The sequence below is a fragment of the Theropithecus gelada genome, chromosome 13 (assembly GCF_003255815.1).
Source record: "Theropithecus gelada isolate Dixy chromosome 13, Tgel_1.0, whole genome shotgun sequence".
Lineage (NCBI taxonomy): Eukaryota > Metazoa > Chordata > Mammalia > Primates > Cercopithecidae > Theropithecus > Theropithecus gelada.
In genome coordinates this window covers 86186298-86194140 of record NC_037681.1, presented here as the reverse complement: position 1 = coordinate 86194140, position 7843 = coordinate 86186298, and positions in this window count along the sequence as shown.

Here is a 7843-nt window from a genome sequence, read left to right as displayed (position 1 = left end):
TACATTGTATGCTATATGGGCATCCTTGTTTGAAGTGTGGTTTTCCCCTAATTGTTCACTGATATGGTTTGGCTCTGTGTCCCCACCCAAATCTCATCTCAAACTGTAACCCCCACAACCTCCACATGTCGAGGGAGGAACTTGGTGAGAAGTGATTGGATCATGAGGGTCCTTGTGACAATGAGTGAGTTCTCACGAGATCTTATGGTTTTATAAGGCAGTTTTCCCTGCTCTTGCTCGCTGTCTCTCCTGCTGCCTTGTGAAGAAGGTGCCTGTCTCCCTTTCGGCCATGATTATAAGTTTTCTAAGGCCTTTCCAGCCATGCAGAACTGTGAGTCAATTAAACCTCCTTTGTTTATCAATTACCCAATCTTGGGTAGTATCTTCAAGTTATAAATTACCCAATCTTGGGTAGCCCATCTTCAGTGTGAAAATGGACTAATAGATTCATCTTTCTAGCTAAAATGCAAATTCTCTGAATGGAAGGAGTTATTGCAAACAGACTTAAGCCAATCTGAGTATATACAATTTTGGTTCTGTTTGGTGGAAACAGTAGTCACTGAAGAAGCTGTTGGAGGTGGGTGAGGTTAGAGGTGGGTGAGGTTTATCTGCTTCCCACACCCTCCCTGTCCCATGACATTGATGGGAAATCTCAAATCAAATTCTGCCACATATATGAACATTCACTAAAAAAGAACTTATTAACTAGTAAATGAAAGACAGTTTATAAAGCCTGTTCTTTAAGGACCGTGAAACCCAAGCTCTCTACCCTTTGAAGTGTTTTGGCCACTGTCTTATATGAAAAGTTTATCTGAGACAGATATGACAACATTCCAGAAACAAAACTCTGTTACCCTCATATGTGGCATTGGGCAACCAGACATCCTCCTAACCAGTGGCTGGATGTAGAACCAGTTAGGGATCAAGTCTCTGATGCCTTCTCTGAGGGTACAGGCAACAGGCCTTCCTAGATTTCTCTACCCTATTTATGTGAGTGGTTCTGAAGTATTTTATCCCCATCCACGCATCTCAAATATCTTCAATTTCACCCAGTTGAGAGCCCACATTCACTATGCAGGCTACTAGCTACTACTTGAATTAATAAAACCCCTTTCTGACACTCACTATGCTAAGCCAAGCATAAGGTACTGATCAAGATATGGATATCATTGGTGCTCACAGCAGCTGCCTGAACTTCCTAATTGGAATGGAGCTGGCTATGCCCTGGTTGTGTTCTTGGCAAGAGGTGCTGCCCTTGGAGCTTCTACCAAATAGCACAAACTCAATATCTTCAGTCTATGCTGAACTTTGTGAAGATAAATTTAGATATCTTACTGAGAACATAGCCTCTCTTAAACTCTTCCCAAAATGTTTGACTTCTAATAGATGCTTAGTATCTGTTAAGGAGTATAAGCCAACCACATTAAGAACAGAGGGGTTTTAAGCAGAAAGAAAGAAGGTAAAGGAAGGATGGAGGGAGGAAGGAAAGAAGAGAAAGAAACAAGTGAGCATTGGCCTAAACTGCTTAAAATTGTTGCCTATCTGACTTTTAGCCCCCAGACCTTCCTTGCCTCTGAAGTTACAGATACTTGACCCCGGGCTCAGCTTCCGGCCCAGCGTTTTGGAAGGCTTTGGGGACTGGAGGTTTTTTTCAAACAGAACCAAATATAAGGAAATGATTCTGTCTGTGAAAAGGCTAAATCACTCTGTGTAAATAAAACTGGGGAATTTCTGGAGTGAAAAATAATTGCCAGAGGCTAATGAACAGCCTAAAATTAGTCCAATTAGACCACAGAAGCAAGGCTCCTCTAGGTCTCTGAGCCTGCCATTTTAAGGAAGCTCCACTCCTTCACCTCCCAGTCACCTTCCGGATCCTTTCTTAAAGAAAACCAGTTCTGGGGTCCTGGAGTTGGAGCCCCTCAGGGTTGAGCTAAAAGGCAGGAAAAAGAAGTAATGGTGTGAATAGACAGAGCGCCAAGCAGTCCCTAGACCCTGAAGACTACTCTGACACCTACCATTTCTGTCATTTCCAGTTTGTCTTTTTTTTTGTTTTTTGAGATGGAGTCTCTCTCTGTCCCCCAGGCTGCAGTGCAGTGGTGAGATCTCAGTTCACTGCAACCTCCGCCTCCTGGGTTCATGTGATTCTCATGCCTCAGCCTCCCGAGTAGCTGGGATTACAGGGACCTGCCACCATGCCCGGCTAATTTTTGTAGTTTTAGTAGAGATAGGGTTTCACCATGTTGGCCAGGCTGATCTCAAACTCCCAACCTCAGGTGATTGGCCCACCTCAGCCTCCCAAAGTGCTGGGAATATAGGCGTGAGCCACTGCACCTGGCCAAGTTTGTCTTCTTATGACAAGACACAAGCTTTGGGATTCAAATCCCAGCCCTGCCATGCTCTAGGCGTATAGTCCTGGGAAAATCACTTAGCATTTATGAACCCTAGGTTCCTCATTTGTGAAAAACAAAAACAAAACCAAACAAAAAAAACAAGCAAACAAACAAAACACAGTGCTTGCCTATAGTGGCCATCCAATATTTTTCCTTGCCCAATATCCACCCCCTTATTTGTTTTTTGATTTTTTGAGTGTTTTTTTTTTTTTTTAATGGAGTCTCACTCTGTCACCCAGGCTGGAGTGCAGTGGCATGATCTCAGCTCACTGCAACCTGCCCCCCTCGGGTTCAAGCAATACTTCTACCTCAGCCTCTGGAGTAGCTAGGACTACAGGTGCCCGCTACCATGCCTGGCTAATTTTTTTTGTATTGTTAGTAGAGACAGGGTTTCACCATATTGTTCAGGCTGGTCTCGAACTCCTGATCTCAGGTGATCTGCCCACCTTGCTCTCCCAAAGTGATGGGATTACAGGTGTGTGCCACCGTGCCTGGCCATCCTTTTACTTGTAATAGCACCCTGTTTATATTTGGTGGAACAGCTCCTCACCCACTCTTGGCCTATATGGCTCTGGTGATGCAAAATCAACACCATCCCCCAAACCATAGTTGAATAGGTTGTCACATGACCACGATCTGGCCAATCGGTATATTCTATCCTGGCCCCAGGGTGAAATGTTCAGTTATGAGTTAGGCACCCCACTGGGATCACTGAGACTCAGTCCTGAGACTTACTGGCGCAAGCTTCTTTCTCTTCTAAACTCGAAGCTGAAAATGATGTGGACCCAGCGTTGCTGCGGTCACCACACACAGAGAGGCTGCCTGAGAATGAGGCTGAGATGAGAGAGAAGGGCACCAAATACTGACGGCACACTGGATAGCACCAGGCCTGAAGCAAGGTCTCCCCAGGGACTGGTCCATGATAGAAGGGAGTAAGTTCTACTTTTTACATAAACCAATTTGAGGTGGGTTTTTTATCATCTGAAACCCTTTCATTATGATTTCGGTGGACTCTGAAATCATAACGCCTGAGTTTAAATTGTGGCCCCATGCTTATTAACTGTTGGACTTTGAGTAGTTTACTTAATATCTCAATGACTCAGCTTCCTCATCTAATAAATGGATAATAATAGCACCAACTTCATAAAGCTGTTGTGAGGATTAAATCAGTGAATATACATAAAGCACTTATAATAATGCCTGGCACATAGAAAATGTATATTGGTGTTAGCTTTTTTTTTTTTTTTTTTTTTTTGAGACCAAGTCTCGCTCTGTTGCCCCGTCTGGAGTGCAATGGCACCATCTCGGCTCATTGCAATCTCCACCTCCCGGGTTCAAGTGCTTCTCCTGCCTCGGCCTCCCAAGTAGCTGGGATTACAGGCGCCCACCACCATGCCCAGGTAATTTTTGTATTTTTAGTAGAGATGGGGTTTCATCAGGTTGGCCAGGCCGGTCTCGAACTCCTGACCTCAGGTGATCCACCCGCCTCGGTCTCCCAAAGTGTTGGGATTATAGGCGTGAGCCACCACTTGCGGCCTGAAACAGGGTTTTAAGCAAGGAGGTGACATCTGACTTTTGTTTCTAAAGATCACTCCAGTTTTTGTGTTGGAAGTAGACTGTGGAGCAAGGGTAGAAATGGGAAGACAAGTCAGGAAGCCCTTGCAGTATCCAGGAGAAAGATAATGCATCTCTCAGCATGTTGGCTTTATTCTCTCACACCATCTTTCTGCTGATGAAGGAACTATGTCTGCTGGTGGCTTCTAGGCTCACCATCTCACAGCTTATGACCAGAGGGCAACGGGCTTCTTCTGTTTAATTCAAATTTCAAAAATAAATAAGTAAAGTACAGTGGAGGGTATGTACCCACTCTACATTCCACTTGTCACTCTACCACAGATCTAGCACACACACAGCTGCCACTCGTTGAATGCATTTTGGAAAACAAATAAGTAGCACATAAACATGCAGACTTCTACCAGGTCGATAGTGTGAGATGGATTGTAGTGCATCGTTTACAGCCTCTTGCTCGTTCTACTTTATGACCAATGGCTACATGTGCAAATTTGACTAGATAAATCTCACAGGGGTGGCCAATGACCATGAGAGAAGCATACAGTCATAACCAGAGAATTGGGTTCCTGGCCTCATTGCCATCATCTCCTTGTTGAGTTATTCTTTCCTAGACAATGAGAAGATATATATAGTTTCCATCTTAGGCAATGTATTTTTTTTTTTTTTTTTTTTGAGACGGAGTCTCGCTCTGTCGCCCAGGCTGGAGTGCAGTGACCGGATCTCTGCTCACTGCAAGCTCCACCTCCCAGGTTTACGCCATTCTCCTGCCTCAGCCTCCCGAGTAGCTGGGACTACAGGCGCCCCCCACCTCGCCCGGCTAGTTTTTTGTATTTTTTTAGTAGAGACGGGGTTTCACTGTGTTAGCCAGGATGGTCTCGATCTCCTGACCTCGTGATCCGCCCATCTCGGCCTCCCAAAGTGCTGGGATTACAGGCGTGAGCCACCGCGCCCGGCCAGGCAATGTATTTTGAATCATAACAGGCAATTTTATGATATCAATAAAAGGAAGCAGCTACTTTCAAATATTTTATCAACATTTTTATCCAAAAGAATAAGGGCAGAATCATCAAGTAAGGCATAGAAGAGGACAGGGAGGACATATTAAAAATAGGGAGTGTCGAAATCAGACCCTGAAAACCAGCAGCTCAATAATTGAACCTGTAGACATGTACTGTTTGGCCAGCACAGTAGTGACCCACTTGTTGATTTTAATTTTTTAAGTTACTGGCTGATATGTACATATCAGGGTTTTTCATAGGAACTCAGATCTCCAATTTCTAGTTAAAATGTTGTAGTGTACTCCAGACATCTGGCAGTGCTGAGCCACCTTTGCCCAGTTCCTGATCCCTGGAGCAAGATTCCCTGGAGAAGGAGCCTCTCATTGTATGGTACCTCCTTAGCCCCCATAAAAAAAAAATTAGAACTTGAACCTCTAATTTTTTTTTTTTTTTTTTTTGAGACAAAGTCTGGCTCTGTCACCCAGGCTGGAGTGCAGTGGCATGATCTCGGCTCACTGCAAGCTCCGCCTCCTGGGTTCACACCATTCTCCTGCCTCAGCCTCTCGTTAGCTGGGATTACAGGCGCCCGCCACCACACCCGGCTAATTTTTTGTATTTTTAGTAGAAACGGGGTTTCACCATGTTCGCCAGGATGGTCTCGATCTCCTGACCTTGTGATCCGCCCGCCTCGGCCTCCCAAAGTGCTGGGATTACAGGCGTGAGCCACCGCGCCCAGCCTGAACCTCTAATTTTTAAGTATATTTTCTGAAACACCATACAAAATCCAGAATAGTGTTCTAGAACTAACATGGTAAAAGAAATCTCAAACCATGGGAATGCAAAACTTATGAGTAAAAACAGACATTTTCACTTAGGTGCATTTATATCATAGAACAAGTATAAAACAGGCTAATGTGTTAATTTTGGCACATCTATCACGAGTGAGACCCTTAGTCATGCCAAATCACAGAGATAAATTTAGAGTCATTCAAATCCATTAGGATTATTAGCTCCTACATAAGAAAAGCAGTATTAATAAACTCCAGCCTCAGTGTAAACCAGTTCTTTGGCCCATGTCTGTGTTTTTAAGCCATAACTACAAAATGTCTAGGGTTTGGGTAGATACATCAGAACCAGGAACTGGAGTTGACTCAAATTATGAACCAAAAATTCAAAGAGATTTCTGAAACCGAGTACTGAACTGAAATACAACATTATGTTTTTCTAAATTGTGGACTCATCCAAAAGGATTTCCATGAAAACCAGTAAAATCCTACTGAACTACCATGAACTAAAACGGAACCAGTTTTCTAAAATGATTTAACCAGAACATCAGAATATTATCTGAACTAAACCAGTATTTTTTGTTTGAATATCTTCTGATAAATATCTTTAAAAGCTTACATATTTCTGTTTTGATTATTGTGCATATCAAAATTGTAGGAAACAACATTTCAATCAATAATTAACTCTTAAATTCCAGCGGATACTGCTACTTGCCTACTAAGTACCCATTCCATCCTCTTTCTTTAACAAAACCCAGATTTATTCAAGGAGACAATGTATCCAACTTCCTTTTCCTAACCTCCCTTGGAACCACATGTGGCCACTTACCTAAGTTTCAAACTATGAGATTTAAGTGGAAGTCGAGTGGAACTTCCAGGAAAACCTTTTGCCATGGATGCATTCTACATTCTTCCATCTTGGAATTTAGTTGAGCTGTATGGCTATAGCTTCAGTATCATAAGATAAATTTAAGGATGGAAGCCATACACGAAGAATTGTAAAACAGAACCAGAGGAGATGAGAACATTGTTGTCACCCTAAAGGTCCAAATTTCTTTCACAGATAAATAAATCTTTATTGTATGTGAGCTAATGTTTTGGGGATTTTCTGTTATATGTAGTCACACCATATCCTAACTGATAAAGATAGCACATGCTAATATTATAGAAAGCAACTCAGTACATGTTTTTAATTCAACAAATATTCATTGAATACCTACTATGCACCAAGAATTGCATTAAGGATACTGACATATCTCTTGCTCTCATGGAACACAGAAGAAAGAAAATTTGGCTAGGCAACTAGATGCAGACTCAGCCCAACTGTTAACTAATACAGTCTTTGTACTTGGAGAAGTCACTTGACTTTTCTAAGCCTTAGGTGCTTCTTGCATAACATCCTGGGGTTTGACCACATTTTTCTAAGGTCACTTCCAGCTCTCTCATTCCATGATTCAGTTGGTTTTCATAGAAAGTCTGCCATTTCCTTGCTACCCATAGAGACTCACCCACGCTCAGTCCCCAAAGGCCAGTGAATATCCACATCCCTGAATAATGGAGCAGGAAAATGCGAAAGAGAAACAGAGATGCAAATCCCGAGCTGTCATCGCATCCTTAGGTGGATTTTCATTTGGCCCTCGACATTCTTTTAAATTTGGATGAGTTGCCAAGATTTTTTAAAGAGGTGATTCTGGACTGGGTGCGGTGGCTCACACCTGTAATCCCAGAATTTTGGGATGCCGAGGAGGGTGAATCACAAGGTCAGGAGATCAAGACCATCCTGGCTAACATAGTGAAACCCTGTCTCTACTAAAAATACAAAAACTAGCTGGGTGTGGTGGTACATGCCTGTAGTCCCAGCTACTCAGCAGGTTGAGGCAGGAGAATGGCTCAATCCAGGGAGTCGGAGGTTGCAGTGAGCCGAGATTATACCACTGTACTCTAGCCTGGGTGCCAGAGCAAGACTCCGTGAAAGAAAGAAAGAAAGAAAGAGAGAGAGAGAAAGAGAGAAAGAGAGAGAGAGAGAGAGAAAGGAAGGAAGGAAGGAAGGAAGGAAGGAAGGAAGGAAGGAAGGAAGGAAGGAAGGAAGGAAGGAAGG